General features: G+C 42.2%; 1 protein-coding gene across 1 annotated transcript in view; it reads left to right on the forward strand.

Annotated features, from left to right (window-relative positions):
* LOC146782752 (extracellular calcium-sensing receptor-like) overlaps nt 1–19,386 on the forward strand; it is a 90,602-nt gene that overhangs the window by 57,709 nt on the left and 13,507 nt on the right. The window lies entirely within an intron of this gene.

The raw sequence follows: 19,386 nt of genomic DNA on the forward strand, positions 1-19,386 counted from the left end.
TACAGAAAATCATATATTGCTTTTTGCTTTATTTATTCTCAATACAATATATCCATTTAAGTTTATGCACTTCTATTAGTCATTGACGTTTATAATGTGGATATGTGTATTTATCACATTCATGAACTGAGACTGCAGGACAATCAGATTACAATAAGTATGGCACAGATATATGGGGCATAATATCAACAAACTGCGATAAAGATCGCAGAGCGCGCTTAGCGTGTTTATTTCTATCACCGACTATCGCTGGATTTCATCGCCGAGTTAGCACGGTATTATCAACGCTTATCTCAAAGGCGATAAGAAATCCAGCGATAGCAGCAAAACACGGGAATATCACGGGAAATGCTGTGATATATTTTGAGCGATAATGAAAACATCGCTGATACGCCCTTGTGGTCTTAGCCTTGCAATCCACCTCCCATTATTAAGATGGCTAAGTCAACTTTATAGCAGGAGTTGAATTCCTGCGATAAAGGGGGCTTAGCGGAATTATTTTCATCGCTTCATGGCTCTGCTGCCGGCTTGATAATATCGTTAAGCCGTGTTAGCAAGTTCTCCCATGCTGTTTTACTCAGGAACGCCTACTTTGCATGTCATTAGCGAGGGCATGCAGGGTGGTAAGAAAATGGCAGCCATCGCGCGAAAACAAGCGCCAACAAGGGTTAGCGTGAGCTTGTTAATAGTGCGATTAATATCTCGTCGCTTATTATGGCCCTTGATAATATGCCCCATGGAGTGGTGGTTCACTGTCACCCCGTTTTTCCTGCTCAAGCACATTAATTATGCAGTGGCAGTAGTAAGCCCTCCCTTCCACCACAAAGGTATTTACAGCCCACAGGGGCAGATTTGCAACATGCCTCTGCATATATACTGACAGCATGATCCATTCCAGACTGCCTTCATTTGCATTGAGAGCTCCTTGACCTTTCCACAATTTGCTCTCTCTTTTAAAGATTTTAATAAAAATAGAGCCAAAAGGCATAAAGTGCAAACTGTGGAAATTTGGTTGCGCCAGCCCGGTACAAAGTGACAAGTTAAGGCTGACCGCGATGGAGCACAGGCTGGCTACAGGGATCACTTTAGGCCTGCTGAACAAAGTACCTTCAATCTTGGTTTGCAGAGAATTGAGAGGATCAGTATCGAAGATGCTTTGTGTAGCTGAAGCACTGCGTCGAGCTGCAGTGTGAGGTTGTGCTTCATCATTGTCGAAGATCCACTGTATGAGGGCTTGCAATGAGAAGTCCAGAGTCAGGGATGAGTTGTGCAGTGGGGGAGTTGTGTAGGTCCAAAGGAGCTACAAGGCTGCGATGCGGACTCCGGCATCATCATTGAGGCTGTTGTCGATGAGGGATGCAAGGGCCTGCGCTGAGGATGTGTCAGGCAGCAGCGGTTCTGATGCAGCTACAGGCTGCATTGCGATGCCCTTCTTTGCTGCGGTTCCGATCCATGCAGCAGCGGCGATGCAACGGTTCTGCTGCGAGTTGCGCCGCGCAGCAGAGGAGATGCATTGGTTCCGCTGGGTCCACAAAACGCTGGCTGAGCACCTTAGGATCACTTCCAATGGTCCAGGACTGAGGTGGCACCACTTGGCAGGGTATCCTCACAGATGGCAAAAGTCCAGGTGCAGGCACAATCTTCTTTAGCCTTGCGGCTCAAATCAAGAGGCCAACCAAATAGCCCTTGGAGTCACTCTCTGGTTCTCTGTTCAAGAGATGAAGGTCCAGTCCTTCTCACCCAGGCAGGAGGACATCAGGCAGCAGGTCTGCACAGCAAAGCAGCACAGCAAAGCAGTAGTCCAGCAGAGTGGCAGTACTTCAGCAGCACAGCAGTCCTTCTTCCTGGCAGAGTATCTACAGTTCCAGAAGTGTACTAAAGAGTTGGTGTCTGAGGTACAGTATTTACAGTCAGTTATGCCTTTGAAGTGGAGTAGAACCTTCTAGACGTTTCCCTTTGAAGTCCCCAGGCATCCTTTATTCCCTGTCCAGGCTCCAGACTAACTACAGGGGGTATGCTGAAGCAGGAAACAGCCTATTCAAGTGTAACTGTTGCTCTCATTCTGCCAGTGATGGCCCATCCAGGCACTCCTGAGCTCCCTATTGTGTGTGGTTGTCTAAGAGAAATACCCAAAGCTCATCTGTCAGCTACACCCAGTCATGTGACCCAGGAAAGAGTTAAAGGCACTAAGTAGCTAAGGCAGGAAAATGACAAATTTCTAAAAGTGGCATTTGAGAATTTGAATGTAAAAACTGACTTCACCATAAGTTAAGATTTTAAATTGTGATTCCAGACACAAAACATGAAAGGGTTACCTGTTCCCATTTGGAAATTAAATTTGTAAAACATAATAAGGTAATTCCATTGTTATTCTAAGGGAAAGGTAGGCCTTGCAGTAGCGAAAAAAAAGTCAGAGTAGGTCACTACCAGGACATATGAAACGTAAAGGTACATGTCTTACTTATTAAATACTTTTCACCATTCCCTCTGGGCTGTCCATGGCCTACCCTAGGGGTGACATATGTATTAACAAGGAAGGGTTGGGCCTGGTAAGAGTTTTACTTTGCCAGGACGAAACAGCATTTTAGAACTGCAATGGAAGACCTGAAATATGTTTAAGGTGCTACTTATGTGGGTGGCACAGTCAGTGCGGCAGGCTCACTAGTGGTTGTTAATTTACAGGTTCTGGCCACGGGGAGTGCCACTTTACTAGGGATTTGCAAGTGAATTAAATATGCTAATTGTGTATAAGCCAATCTAACATGGTTGAAGGAAAGAGCTTGTATTACCAAATGTTCTTTAGAGGAATTTGTGCTCTCTACTGTGAGCTTGGATGTTGACGTGCGAATATGCGGAAAACTGTGCTCAGTAAACGTAGCCTGAACTTGAGCCTTGCTTGACCATTGAGCTTTTCCTGTTTCTTTAGGGGTGAGGTTGTGTGGGAGAACTTAGAGCTGCAAGTTACACGTACAGCTTCAGCTGCAGCATTTTGATTACTTGTGATAGGATGAGACAAAAGGGTGGCACCCTTTTGTAATTTTGTGCAGCTACCATTGTCCACTCAATCCTTATCGATTTATGTGAAAAACTTCAGGTCAGCAGGATTTATTCAATATAACATACCCCAAATAAATACAGAATTAAATATTGATATACTTAAACTTTTGTATGGTGCTATGTGACCTCGATGACCATAGCCAGTTCGTCCCTCTTTCTCGTCCTCACACATGAGGTGTTCCACCTCAGAAACAGGCTCCTTTAAGTCCTAAAGCATTTCTTAAACTCCTCCCTCTAAGGGAATCGTAAGAGGTCATTAGCAGTAAAGTGAATACTGTCTTTTTTCTGTCTCGGAGGAAGGAAAACATTTTAGTGCTCCTGCATTTAACTTTTAGGCGCAAAGAAGATATTTACAAATATTTCTGCTTTCTTTCATTACTACAGGAAGCCCTGCAGTGTTTGGATTTGCTTCACCCCAACTATTGGGGCTTAGTGACACTGCTCTGCAGTCATTCTAGTGGTACATTGCTAGTCCCCTGCTGTGCAGAGGAAGCAATAGTGGACATTCTCTTCTTTACCCTACATACTGTTATTGTGTAAGGGATTGTTCTTCATTATTTATGGCCTTCCTCCTCATTAGATAATGAGCATACATTACATTAAATGGCTGGTGGGAGGGTTTGTATGTGTATTTTGAGCATACTTCCAGTTTTTATAGTCTGACTCTCTGTGACATTCGGGGCTAGCCAACAGGGTCCTAGACCATCTGTTTTGACTCTTAGCCAATCGGTGTATCTTGCCATTTCACTGGCCTTTGACTTAGATCCCCTTTCTCTTTCTGTACTAAGTTGATTGACTGGAATAGTTGCCCTGTGTTCTATCGTTGACATCTGCAGAGCTGTCACTGAGTACCTACATTCGGCACTGCAGGCTCCAGGTTTGGGCGCTGCCTTTGGTTTTGCTATGCCTGGCTCTGTGGCATTGTAATCTCTGTTTTTTGCACTATCTCTGTAAATAAAATATTCATTTGTGATGTATCAAGTAAGAGAACTTTTTATATCAATGTTTTCCTATATTGCTTGCCAAATCTGCATGTGTTAGGATGGTCTTTAGGAAGAGCAAATACGTGGTAATGCTCTGATTATTTAACTGTAGTCTACATCACAATGAGTCTGAGTCTTGTTCTTCCTTGTCCTAGTCCTACGTCCCACCATCCCTCCCTCAAGCATGATGGGTACTAAATGTTAGCTTCATTTGATGTTTACTATGATTGACTCTTTCGGAAGCGATCTAGTAGATTTCCTTCAAAGAGAGAGGTTTGCAAAAATATGGCTTAAAGGGGCGTGTCTCTGTGGATGTAACACCTGATGTTAGAACGGTGATGAGTAACAGTAGGACTCAGTGTAATGGGGATTACAGGTAAGTAATCTTTATATTAATTTCTGAGTGCAAGGTGGGGGTAAAAGTGGCTGAAACTACTGCTGCTACAAATGACCGATGTGGATTTTACAGGTGCATGTTGTCTTTTCCTTGGTACATCAGTTAGAGTATTTGATAAATTCATTTCTCTCAAGCAAGAAGTGTCAGGGTTTGAAAAAAGGTTAGGACCATGCACCTAAGACAAAATTTGGGGCCATCCGAATTTAAAATACGTATTAGAAAAACATAATTGAAATGGGTGATGTTCAAGTCTTTTGTGAGCTAACGGTAGGTTTGTTTATGGGAAAGAAATACCCGGTTCCTACATGTAATAGGTTTGAAGCCTTTTCCACTTTGGAGGAAATAGATTGACTTGGACACACACCAAGTATTATTAGTCCAGACACATACCTATTTAAGGAGCGGTGTGTGGTTGATCGTACAACGAACATTTACAATAAAGGAGCACCCATATTAACACAACCAACAGGCAACAGGAGTGATAGAATCACAAGTGACAATATGGTGGGCGAAGAAGGGGATTGTAGATTAACACAAATAAGTATCCCGTTAGGTGAGGGGGTTTCGGGCTGAATCCATGTAGATTATACTCGGCCCCCTGTGTGCAAAGTAAATAAGCCCTATTCCATGCCAGACCTAAAATTAGTCTTCTGGAATGTAGCAGGGTTATGTTCAAAGATATCCTCAGTGGATTGGTCTATTTTTATTGAAGGCCACAACATAATGACCTTCCAGGAAACCTGGGCCATGGACCATATTTATCGTCAGGGTTTTATACATTTTTCAAAAACAGCACTAGGGGGGGCAGAGGGGAAGACCCATGGGGGGACTTACAACATGGGTGAGGCAGTCTGACCTCTACAGGGCGGAGGAACTGCATATTGACAGTAGGGACATTTTAATAATTAGAATACAGATGGCAGAAGTCCCCGATTTGTGGCTTATTAATGTTTATGCTAGGGGTATGCCAGGTGGGAAAGCCTCTCCCACTGTAGCCCTCCTAGATATGTTTTTACATGATCACAAAGGTGTAAGCAATATGATAATCGCTGGAGATTTCAACTGCTCCTTTGAGCCCCTTGATGATAATGATGTCAATCTCAGTTCTGAGGAGGATGTCCAGTGGAACATACCGCATTTGGATCTTCCACCCATTAAAAAATGGACAGGGGCAGCCCTGCAGTTAAAAGTGTTTTGTCTGGAACAGGGGGTTAGGGCTATCAATGGGAGGTCCGTCTCAGATAGGCAGGGCTTGCAAACCTTTAACAATGGGTTGCAAAATAGTCGCATTGATTTTATTTTCCTTAACAAGGAATTTTGGCCCTCCCTAGTCGATATGGTAGTTCGGGAGCGAACCGAGAGCGACCATAACCCCCTAGTCCTCTCCATGCAGCTCAAAGGCATTCCCATTGTTGTTAGTCAGGTGCCTGGAACTGCTTATGTAGAAGCACATTTGACTAATGATACAAGGAGAGTTAAATGGACTACTGTTATTAAAAAAGTAGAGCACTTACAGCTGATGAGTGAGTTAGTGGTTAGTGCAACAGCTATCCTTCAAAACTGTGCAACTCAAGAGGAGGTGAACTCAAAGGTTTCACAGGTCCACAGCGAATTGTTTAACAAGCTTAAAGGCTTTTTTACTACTATGGTCAAAAAAACACAGAGTTATTCGGGCCCTAAGGCTGCCGCCTGGTATGGTCAATCATGTAGAAAAGCTTATAGAATTCTAGCTAGGGCAATAAGATCCAAGAATCGGGGAGAAATAAGAAAGGCAAGGGCGGGGTACAAGTTGACCCAACAGAAAACAAAAAGGGAATGGGATGAACAATACTGGGTAGAGCTGCTCAAGGCTTGTACAGGGAGAAGCATGGCCACCTTTTGGCATCTCATGAAATGGGGTAGGCGTGAACCGAGTTGTGTGCCAGTGAACCACGTAGCTCCCGAGCAGTGGGTATCTCACTATGAGGCCCACTTTGCAACTATGAACCCCACACAGGAAACTTTTGAATTGCCATTTGTTAAATCTACTCTGTATTTTACAAAGAAAGAGGTGGAAACAGCATTAAAATCAGTCCCCAGAGGCAGGGCACCCAGGTTAGATTGTATCCCGGCGGATCTGTTCCTCCACGATATAACTAATTGCGCATCCTACATTCAGCTCCTTGTGAATGCTATTGCTAGGGGAGCATCTATGCCCGATACATGGTTAGGAGCAGAAATTCTACCAATTTTTAAGAAAGGAGACCGCTCTAACCCAGGTAACTATAGGCCCATAAGCCGCATTGACTGTATGCAGAATGTTTCAGCTAGGATGGTACTAAGCCGAATCCAGGCCTGGATGGATGAATTTGATATTTTGTCACCACTTCAGGTGGGCTTTCGTTCTTGTACCAGTACTATTGACCAGGTTTTTAGGTTTATTTTAGTTTATTTGCGTGTGGTAATTTTAGGCGGGGGCACTATTTATGCTGCTTTCGTCGACCTTAAGTCGGCTTTTGACCTCGTCCCCCGCGCCATAATGTGGAGAACCTTTTTGGAACTAGGTATTCCACTTGAAATATTGGCTTTTTTGGTTACTCTACATGATGCTAATTATGCGCAGGTACGCCGGGATCTGCAGGGGAGTGTCACACAAAGGTTCCCTATAGCAAAGGTGGTTCGCCAGGGGTGCGTTTTGGCACCAACCCTCTTTTCATTGTATATCAATAGGGTAGTCCAGTACTTCCAGAACTTTCCCACTGATGCTCCTACCTTAGCAGGTTTGAAGATCCCGTTGCTTATGTTTGCAGATGACACTCTGATGCTTTCTAAGAAACAGAAGGGTTTACAGTCTGCTCTGGTGAGATTTGAGGAGTTCTGTCAGGATCATGATCTCCTAGTGAATGTAAGAAAACAACATTTATGGTCCTACATAAACACAAGGTTATAAATGGTAGAGTTGAAATGAAGGAAGGCATCCTGGAACAGACTCAGAATTTTACTTATTTGGGGGTAACTATCAGCAGTAAACTTAGTTGGAAGCCTCAGATTAGATTATTGACCCTTAGGCATACCCAATTGTCAGGTGCCCTGCTGAAGGAGCAGCGTCTTTCTTACACTAAACCTGTTGCTTAAGCCCTAAAAATATATAATTCTAAAATTAGCGCCGCGGTCTTGTATGGGGCCGAACTGCGGGGCTTCGACAACCTAGCCCCCTTAGTAACAGCCCAAAATATCTTTTTTAGGGCACTGACCGGCCTTCCCCAGTCAACTCCTCCATTGCCCTTATTTTTAGATCTTGGCTGTTATTCTATTGACGATATTGCACAATTTAGACCGGCGGCATACTTGAGAAGGCTCTGGGTTACCCCAGAGTTATCCCGGTACACACAAGCACTCTTGGAAGTCAGGGAGGCTGATAGCATGCATACAGTTCCATGGTTGAGACAGGTAAAAATCACACTTTGTGAGATGGGGATGAGTAGATTGTGGGTAAATCCCGCTGAAAACCCCTTTCCTGCAAAGAATGAATATAAGGCAGCATATTGGAATATGATTAAAGCAAAGCGTTTCTCTGCCTTAATATCCAGGGACAATTTTGAACACAAGCATGAAGTGGAGTATGAAAATTACTGGGACCTTATCACCTCCATTAAAGATAGGAAACTTTACCATCAAGTTAGGGTGGGATCACTCTCCACTAATTTATTTGTCAGTAAATGGCACAACCTGAACCACAGCAAATGTCCATTTTGTCCAACACAGAATGAATCGTTGGCACACATCTTATTTGCCTGTCCAGCCTATAAAACTCCTAGGCACAGATGGTTAAAACCTATCTGTTTAAACCTGGGAACTAGGTTAAGCAGCGAAGCACTAAGGATCCTAAAAACAGCTACTAATGAATCCATTGTGATTGCCGTTGCCAAGTTTTTAAGCTGGATGTGGGTTATACGTGCAAAGAAGAGGAGGGATTGATAATTGTCTCCTTGTACGTTGTCGGGGTGAATAATATTATGTACTGTGCTGCATTGACTATAATGTAATTATGATCATTATACTTACTATGGTGGGAGTCTTCTTAGAGAATTTTAGCAATTTTAATTATTTATCAAATATTTATGTATCTCTTCATTGTGGATCTGTTATCTTCTTGTATACCATCCTTTTAATGCACAAAATTGCTCATATCGATGTCTATGAAATTCATCATTATGTTTTTTTTGTTGTTTTTTTTTATTATTTCAATCAGGAAAACCAATACATACATTGTTGCAAAGAGAAAGGAAAAAAGAGAGAAAAAAAAAGGACAGAATCAATAACGTCAAATAATCACTACAAATTCCGCAAATTACTTATTACATCCATATATCCCTTAGGAAAGGGTAGAAAACAAGAAGAGATACAACTTCTTCGTTAAAGCTCCCAGTTATTCCTTCAATTCTCATCAATTTCCCATATCGGACCCCACACCTGAAGACCTCTTTTTTTAGCTCTTTTCCCTTTACATTTATAAAGTGCCTTCTCTAAGTTAAAAACATGAAGAAGTCTTGCATACCATTCCTGAAAAGAGGGTGGTTCAGCATCCTTCCAATGAGTTGCAATGATTAATCGAAAAATGGCAGAAACCATAAAACAAAAATATATTTGAGAGGAGTGCATCTGTAAACTATCATCAATCCCAATTATAATCAAAGTAGGAGTTAATCGTGCTAAACCACCTGTGACTTGATTAAGAAAATTATCTATTTTTTGTTTCAAAGTATCAAGCTTATTACAACCGCAAAACATGTGAATCATATCTGCTGGGCCCTGATCACATCTAGGACACCGGTCAGTTTCCCTTTTCCCCCATCTAAACAGTTTGGCAGGGGTGTAATAAAGCCTAAACAGAGTTTTAAAGTGTTGAGCTTTAAGATTGGTTGCCATGAATTTTTTTTTCGACAAATAAAGAGACCTACAAATGTCCACATCTTGGTCCCCCAGCTTCCCTGCCCAAACACTTTCTGAGCTGGCAATATCATCTTGGTTGGCATTTAACATAATTAAATATAAATCTTTTACCCGTGGCTGCCTATGCCCCAGACAGTCAAGTATCGGTATATTATCCAGTTCAGTTATTTGGGCCATTACTAATTTAATTATCTCCCTAAGTTGTAAATATTTAAAAAAGGTCTTGGAATCTACACCAAATTGGGTTTGAAGCTCTTCAAAAGATTTTAGCTCAGATTGGTCAAATAGATCCCCTACTACATTAATTCCTGCCTGCTCCCAATTTTCCCCTAATTTGTCGTAGAGTAAAGATGGGAACATGGACGAACGCCATATAAAATGATGCCTATGTACCTTAGGGATTCTCAGAAGTTTACTTATTTTATTCCATACATTCCAAGCAGTTCTAACAATTTTGAACCGCATTTTTTTATAATAACTCCCCTCAAGTTGCCTTAATAAGACACCTGAAGCGAGATCCCCTAGAGCCAGCTCATAAATAGAGGGAGGAGACTCCCTACTATGGTCCACCGATATTGTACCTGTACCAATTTTAGGCTGAAAAAGGCTAATCATTTGCTGCAAGGTTACAGCCCCAAAATAATATAGCATATGGGGGATTGCCAAACCCCCACAGTTTTGTGGCAAGGTCATCAGCTTTATTGATCTTCTGGTCTTTTTATAGCCCCAAATAAACTGTGAAAATATTCCTTCAATTTTTATAAAAAACTCTTTGGAGGGTTCGATCGGGATGCATCTAAATAAGTAAAAATCTTTGGGGAACATAGTCATTTTTATGACATTAGCTCGTCCTATAATGGAAATATGTAAATTATCCATTCGCTTTAAGTCAATACTAATCTTGTTTATCATCTGTACCAAGTTAATGTCCCAAATCGTCCCTACCACCGCATTTATATTTATCCCTAAATATATAGCCTCAGAGGACCTCCGAACATTGTAGAACTGAGTATTTTTGGAGCAGACAATCTTGGTTTTTCCTGTGTTCAGTCTATAACCAGATTGCCTACCGAATTCCAATGCCAAAACCTCAATTCGGTCCAAAGCTGCCTTAGGGTCAGGGGTAACTATTGCGATGTCATCCGCATATGCTAATACTTTGGTGTTATATCCCCTAACCACTAAGGGTTTAATAGCCTGATCGTTGAGCATTGCTCTTATTAATGGGTCTATATAAAGAGTGAAAAGAATCGGGGAGCACGGACATCCCTGTCTAGTACCACGTGAGATCTTAATTCTCCCGGATTCCATCCCCATCAGTTGTATTTTTGCGTAGGGTTGTATGTACATGGCCTTTATAACTGTCTGAATATGGGGGCCAAAACCATTAGTACTTAGGATCTGCCATAAAAAGGCCCACTCAACCTGGTCAAAAGCTTTCTGAGCATCCAATAAGAACAGGGACATTTAATCCCGAGTCTGTTCGGTGATGTCAAATAAAGAGATCACCCGGCGAACATGATCAGTTGTTCCCCGAGCAGGAATAAATCCATGCTGCCATGGACTAACCAGGGAGGCTATTATTTTAGCAAGTATACGGGCTATAATTTTAGAGTATAGTCTCTCGTCCACATTTATAAGGGAGATTGGTCTATACGAAGCGGGGTCTTCGGGTGATTTGCCTTTTTAAAAAAAAAAAATTATATTGGTGTCCTTCCAAGACTGAGGTGAGCTGCCATGATACTGTACTGCTAAAAACAAATCCAGTAACATATGTGCTAGCTCAGGCTGCAAGGCTTTATAGATTTCGATCGGAATTCCATCTGGGCCAGCAGCCTTGCCAGGCGCCATGATCTATAGTGCCTCAGTAACTTCGGCTAGTGATACATCTTTTTCCAATTCCTGAATAATTGGAGGGGGGATAGTTGATCCCAACCGAGCTTCTGTTTGAGGATCAGTCTCAGATTTATACACATCACCATAGAATTCAGCAAAAGCTTGAAGAATATCCTGAGGTTTAGTTACCATATTCTCTTCCTGCCGCTTTAACTTCAAGATATTATTTGCTGCCATCCTCTGTTTCAGTTTTAGTGCGAGGTGTCTCCCAGTCATCTCCCCATATTCATAGTTATCTCTAGCCCGTGTTTGATATAATTTAGCATTCCTGTTGTTATATATTCCGTTTATTTTAGCTTTAACACTTATCACTTTTAATTCAATTAAACTCAATGCATCCATCTGTTTATTTTCAATAGTTCGCAAATGTAATTCCTTTGTACTTAGAAAGATCAGCCATAAGTTGTTGCAGAGCCACCCTCTGCTCTTTCCTAAGATGCCCAGCAAAACTAATAATCTCCCCCCTTAGGCAAGCTTTAAATGTATCCCAAACGATTTCCCTAGATGCACTATACCGGTTTGCCTCAAAAAATTGCTTGGTCCAACTCCGAAGATGGTCCATAAATCCCTCGGTTACCAAGAGTTTCCTATCGAAGGACCATTTTAAGGGGCGATTCAGATGTTCCTCAAGCTCTATCTCCAGTATCAAAGGGTTATGATCTGATAGCAGCTTGGGCAATTTCCGTATGTTAGCTCGCTCTATAAGGGAAGCAGATATGAAAAAATAATCGAGCCTAACATATTTCCGATGGGGACAAGAAAAGTATGTATACCCGGCGTCTCCAATTTCTTTTCGAGTCCACACATCAACTAATTCGTGACTCACTACTAAAGCTTTAAGAGCCTTAAATACTCGTGGCTTCCTCCCATCATACTTTCCCGCAGAGACATCTGATGTGCCTAGGTGGATATTAAAATCTCCACAGATTATAAGTGGAGAAGGCCAGGCAGCTAACTCGAGCTCTAAATTGGCCCATAAATCTGGGTGATCCAGGTTAGAACCATAAATTGTGCATAGAGTAGTTCTACAAGGTAGTAAGGCTATTGCCCATCTCCCCCATTTATCCGCTAAAATTCGCTCAGCCACGGGCATCCGTTTGGAAGTGTGAATAGCCACACCTCTTGTTGTAGTTGTCTGCCGTGAACAGATCGCCTGCATATACCCGGGAATAATATTTATCCCTCTCTTCTGAAAAGGTATATGGGTCTCCTGTTGGCAGATAACATCTGCCCCCAATGATCGAATAGCTTCTGCTGACCTAAATCGTTTGCCAGCATCGTTCAGCCCCCCTATGTTCAATGAACAAATTCTCAACCTACCCATCCCAATAATTTTTATACCAATGCAGTGACTTAAAGCATTCCCCCATCTCAGCGTCAAACGGATTTTGCCTCACTTCTGGTTTCCCTGAATTTTTTTTACCCCCCCTTCCCTGCCCACCCCACTCCCTACCCCTCCCCTCCCCAGAGACCCCCCCCCATTCCTCCCACCCTGTAAATGAAAGCAACAGACCTGACAGGTCTGTAGTGGATGAATGATGTGCTCTCCCGAAAGTGATGCATAAACTTAACTTAGCTAGCACCCCCCTATTTGTCCAAAATAACGCCTCCCATGACCAGATAGCCCTACCTATCTCCATTCTAACCATCCAAAGGAGAGGAAAAAAAAAAAAGGGAGAGGAGGAGGGAAAAACTAAATATAACAATAATTTAATTACACCTAAGATTTAACTTTCCCTCCAGCTTCCAAAAACTCCTTCGCCTTTATCTCAGACGTGAAAAAACTTGTAGTGTCCTTCCAAATTACCTTTAATCGAGCGGGGTTTAAGAGGAAGGCTTGAGCACCCTTTTCTTGAAAGGGCTTGATCATCTGGCGTAGACGCCACCGGCGCTCTACGGTGACATGACAAAAAACTCAGGTCTAGTAAAAAACAAAAACCCCTCAGCTTTTAGTTGGGCATCTGGTCTTGCTCTTTCAAAAACATTTTGTCTCAGCAGATAGTTTCCAAAATAGACCAGAAGCGCCCTAGGCTTGGCATCAGGTCGAGCGGGTTGACGAATGGTGAAAGGGACCCGGTGTGCCCTTTGTACCTCCTTATGCCAGTCCCATCCAACCAAATCCGGCAAGGAGGCCTGTAATAACTGCACCATATAGGTACGTGGATCGGACCCTTCCCTTCCCTCTGGAATACCCAAAAATCTCAGGTTGTTCCTACGCTGGTAATTCTCACCCTCCTCCAACTTCCACTGAATATCCACAATTCGTGCCTCGTGAGCGTCCACTTGACCTTTAGAGCCGGCGATCTCTGATTCCAGGACTTCAGTCCGAGACTCAGTATCGGTCATTCGATCACTTATGTCCTTACAAGTCCTTGCGACTTTCCTAATTGCCCCTTGAAGTTTACGATAGGCATTCTGCGACCTCTTACTTTCCATCCGAGATTCCTCGCGGTGTGCAACCACGCACTGCATGATTGAATCTAAAGTTGGAGGAGCCGGAATAGGCCAAGCTTCTGATTCATAATTGGAATTGGGTTTAGTCGCACCCATCAGTTGGTCCCCGAGTGCATAATCCCATTTCAGGGTCGCCTGTTATTGTCCCTCGAGTCTCTTAGAGCAGAGATTCAATGATCGAACTGTTGCCACAGAACCTGAGGCGGAGGCTGACTTATCCTTATGTTGAATTGCCATCTCGTCACTGGACAAAGTTTCCCCACCTGAGTCTGAACCAAATCCTGACCAAGTTGTGTCTGATAATGAAAAAAAGTCATTGGCCTCTGAGTCTAAATCTTTATCCCAATCCCGACGTGGGGTCCGACGGCCCCTAGAGCTCCCTTTAACTTTTAACCCAGCGTCAGACAACTGAAGGGGGGTACTCTGAGCCATATCCAAAGTTAATTCTGTCTGCCCCCCTGGAGCCCTGTTTTCCGATCGGAGGGTTTAAAATTAAGATTTTCCCCAGTTTCAGACGAATCCATCAGATTCCCACGACTAATTTCCTGAGCCTGGTCAGGACAAGAATTTTGCTTGCCAGCCACTGAAACATGTTTATGTTCTGGGGTACTCCCGGCACTCTGGCCTCTGAGTGACTCGATAACCGAAACAGAGGGCCGGTGCGGCTGGGGCTGAGCACCCAACCCCTCCCCTTCCTGTCAGCCGGGATCTCTGTGCGAGCGCTGGAATTCAGCCTGCGCCCGCGAGCTGGGGGGGCGATCTCCAGCTCCGGGGGGACAAGATGTTCCGCTGTGCCTCTATTTTTTACGGTGGATTTTGGCCCAATGGCACAAGCTGAGGTTGAAGCTACGGCCGACAAGAGGAAAGCACAGAGCCTCTCGGCTCGCTCAACACGGAAAAACAACTGTTCCGAATATCTGGCTAGCGCTGAAGCCCAGCTGAGTAAGTTACATGTATCTCTGCGAAATTCTGCTGCCGCTTTACCATTGTTTATCCGATAGAGTTCAGAGGGATTCCACATCCTTGGGTAAAGGGAGTGTCATCATTTCTCAAGGTATGACTGCATCGCTTCGGGAGAGCACAAACGGCTGTTGCTCCTCTCTCCTCACTCAGCCGCCACCTTCGCTTTCGCAACCTCCACTTCGGCTCGCTCCTGTCAACATCAAGAGCATTAATGTATTATGTTTTAATGTCAAATAACTTGTTTACATTGTTAGATATGAAATTTTTATGGAACTGTCTTTCATGATTTTATACGAAATAAAGATTTAATGAATGAATGACATATATTGATGTTATGCCATCTTTTTATGTGATCTTCATTTGGTAATCTTTCATAGTGGATTTGGATGTTTGGTCCCATATGGGGAAATTGATGACATGTGCATTTATGAAGGTAAAGGTATCCTCCATTGCAGAGCACCTTGAACCTGCTACAGAGATCTTTAAACTGAATTCCCTGAAGTTCCAGAAACCAATGGAGCCAACCCAAGGAACAGTTGCTATAAACAATTTATTTTAAATCCACTCACAATCTGCCTGTCAGATTTTGTATTGTTTATGATTTTTGGATTTGTTCCTTGGGTGGTCCAGTGTAAAGAATATAGTAGACCAAGCTTCATAAATGAGCTATCTCTTGAAATCTACCTTGTTTAATATGGATCCACAAAACTGTTCTTCTGAGTATAGATGGTTCTGTGTTTGTTACTTTCTCTTTTTTTTTTATCTCTTTATTGTCAGTTTCATTTAATGCAGGCAGGGAACAGCAATTGTACAACTAATACAAAAAGAAACAGAACATATAATATATTAACATAGTATATAAGATTATAAGCGAAGGTAAAGGACGTCCAGACACATGATAAGTAAATAAACATCTTAGTGCATAATCTCATTAATCCAATTCTCTAGAGGCGCCCACAATTGTTCACCCATCATTCTCCTTTTCCTGCCTTTAGCCCTATATATGGCCCTTTCCAAATTATATTTAGCTAATAAGCGTGCTCTCCAAAAAGAAAAAGAGGGGGGGTCTGGGTTCACCCAATCTTGAGTAATGCATGCCCTCCAAGTTGCCATAGAAATAAAAAGAAAGTTTGTCTGACCTTCAGATAGATCGCTAGACGATACACCAATTAGCACTAGTTCTCCTGTCAAAACAATTGTCTGACCTATCAATATTTTAAGAAAAGTTTGAATTTCAGACAATACTAAAGACAATCGAGGGCACGCAAAAAACATGTGAATTGCATCTGCTGCAAAAAGTCCACATCTGTTACATGAGGTACCTACAGTAGTACCCCATTTGCTAATTTTGAAGGGTGAATAATATAGATCAAATAAGGCCATATAATGTTGTGTACGGGCTCTCCCAGTTATTAATATACTATTAGCCAGAACTATAGATTCATGAATTTTAATATTTGCAGTACCCAATTTTTCATTCCATCTGTTTTGATATAACAGAATATCATCTGGAAGTGAAGCCAAAAGTAAATTATAGTATAAGCCAATCTTTTTTTTTGTAAAAAGACTATCAATAAGTGGGATCCTCTTTAAGCGAGATCGATCTTGCGGACGGAGAGTATTAAAAAAGCTATGTATCTGTACATATTTGAAATAATCATTGCGGGTTAGGTTATATTTGCTCTCTAATAATAAAAAGGGAATTAGATGACCATCCTGCCAAAGATCGCCTATGCAACTAATACCTAAATTACGCCACCGAGTCATAACTGAATCCTGAAAGGTTGCCGGAAAGATACTGGATGATTTAAATGGGGTATACACCAAGATTTTATCTATGCCCATTTGTCTTTTAATTAACCGCCAAGCACCGAACGCAGCACTCAAAATCTTAAACTTGTTTTTTTTGAAGTAGCTAGGCTCAATAATTCTCAAAAAGCTGCCTTGGCATTCTGTGCCCATTGCGAATTCATAAATTGATGGTGAATGTCTAGGTGAAATACATATTCTGGGCCCAATTATCAGTGGTGAGATGAACTGCAACACTGCAGCAAGATAATAGTAAAGGAAATGAGGGACTCCCCAACCTCCTCTTAATTTAGGAAGAATCATTTTTTTGTATGACCTACGGTGCCCTCTGTACCCCCAAAGAAATCTAGCAGACAATCTTTCCAGCTGTTGAAAAAGAATCGAGGGGAACGCTAATGGGATTGCCCTAAACATGTATAAAAATTTAGGTAAGATCATCATTTTTAACCTCTTCAGCGCTGCGCGGATTCCCGCGCAGTGCTGAAAGATCTGAGCGCGGGCGTGGCCATGACGGAACGGTTCCGTCATAAGCACAGCCCAACCGGCGTGCATGACGGAACCGTTCCGTCATCGGCATCGAAGAGGTTAAAACGCTGCATCTGCCATATAAAGATAAATGAAGATGATGAATGCATTCTAGAGAAGAGTTCACTTTTTTCAGTACAGGAGTCAGGTTAAGTTCTGGGATAGCTGCAACAGGTGATGTAATTTTTATGCCCAAATAGGTGGCCACTGAAACTATATTTAGTTGTGCTGGGGGATTCGATCCTACAAATAAAATTTGTGTTTTTTGTATATTTAGCCTGTAGCCAGAAAAATTGCCAAATTGGGATGCTAGATCTTGAGTTATTGGTATTGCCCCCTTAATATCCGTAGTCAGGACTACTATGTCGTCTGCGTAAGCTAAAGCTCTATATGTCGTAGCAGCCACTTGAACTGGTTTTATATGGTCAGCATTGTTCAGTCTATTTAAAAAAATATCAATGTATAAAGCGAAAAGAAGAGGTGAAGCAGGACAGCCCTGTCGAGTACCACGATGAATACTGAAGGGAAGAGATTTCTTCCCACCAATACTAAAAAAAGAAGAGGGGGCGACGTAAAGTGCTTTTAAAGCCGTAACCATTTTAGGACCAAAGCCCTTACAGGTGAGGAGATCCCAAAGATATGGCCACGCCACCCTGTCGAATGCCTTTTCGGCATCCAACAGGGTGATTCCCAAATCTGTATTAGAGCCATGGGCCCAGTCCATTAAAGCAATCATTCGTCTGATATAGTCAGTAGTATCACGGTTTGGGATGAACCCATGCTGCAGATGTGAAACAATTGTAGAGATAACCCCAGAAAGACGAGAGGCCAATATTTTTGAATAGATTTTACTGTCTGCATTTAAAAGAGATATGGGTCTGTATGAGGCCGGTTGTAAAGGTGGTTTCTCCTTTTTAAGGAATGCCATGATAGTTGACTCGCTCCAAGAAGGGGGAGTTGCGCCTTTCTGTGCTTCCAAACATATGAAAACTCTACGGCTGTTTTAAGACATGCCGGAAAGATCTGTAAAACTCAAGAGGAATTCTGTCTGGTCCGATGGCCTTGCCCGCTGGTAGAGAAAGAATAGCTGCTTCTATCTCATCCCAAGTGATATCTTTGTCTAATAGGGACGTCTGTGTGGATGATAACCTAGAGATATTATTATTGGCAGTAAAGTTTAAGATTGAGTCTGATGTATACGATATCACCTCCTCCATGTATAAATTCTTGTAAAAGAGGCGAAAAACCTCCAAGATTTTATCGGGCTGATCATGGACTTGGCCGAATTCATCCTGTATTTTATTTATAGTGTTGAAGATATCTTTTTGCCGGATTTTTTTTGCCAGAATATGACCTGACCTCAGGCTCTCGCCCAGCTCATATACCTGTGTCCTAAAAGCAGTGAGCTATTCTGCAAGTTTGGAAGCAAAATTCTCATATAGCCTAGACTTAAATATGGGTAAAGTGGCTTTGATCTGCTCCGTATCTAAAGAGTTCTTAATGGCTATAGCTAATTTTGTTTCATATTCCAGAACTGCATTATAATAAGATGTTAATTTACGCTGATAGTTACTTTGTTTATTAATTGAAAAAGAGAGAGTCTCCCCTCTCACCCCTGATTAAAAGCATCCCATACCATCTGAATGGAGGTTGATCCCATATTAAACTCAAGAAAATCAATTTTTCCATATGCTCAATGTAAGATGGATCTCTTAAAAGCCTCCGTTCAAATATCCATGTTGTTACTTTACCCAGTGATCCAGAGTCTATTTTAATCTCTATTACAATAGGATTATGATCCGAGATAATTTTTGGGAAAATCTCGTACTTGCAGTCAGATATTAAAATAGAAGATATGAGAAAATAGTCCAAACGGACAAATTTTTGATGGGGTGCTGAGAAGAAAGTATAGCCAGAAAGAGAATTTCTTTTTACGAATCCTACGTCCTGAAGCCCCAATTCAGAGACCAAACTACTTAATGCCTTAAACATCTTTTTTTTTTATCCTGTATACGGTGACTCATGAAGAATATCAAAATCTGCTTCCAAATGAATGTTTAAATCACCACAAAGGATAAGGGTGGAAGGCCAGCCTGCAAGCTCTATACTTAAAAAATTAAGCAGGTCTGGATCATCTGTATTTGAGCCATAGATAGAACAAAGAATCCACGAGAAACAATCTACTAAGATTTCGGCTATCACCCACCGACCATACTGGTCGGTCTTAATCCGTTTCAGGGTAGCCTGATTTCTTCTACTGAGGATAGCCACCCCCCTAGTAGTGGCACCCTGTTTAGTACAGCCAATTACATGCATACCCAAATCAGCCAGCCATGCTCTGTTATTCCATATAAGGTGAGTTTCCTGTAT

This window comes from Triturus cristatus, chromosome 12 (assembly GCF_964204655.1).
Source record: "Triturus cristatus chromosome 12, aTriCri1.1, whole genome shotgun sequence".
Classification (NCBI taxonomy): domain Eukaryota; kingdom Metazoa; phylum Chordata; class Amphibia; order Caudata; family Salamandridae; genus Triturus; species Triturus cristatus.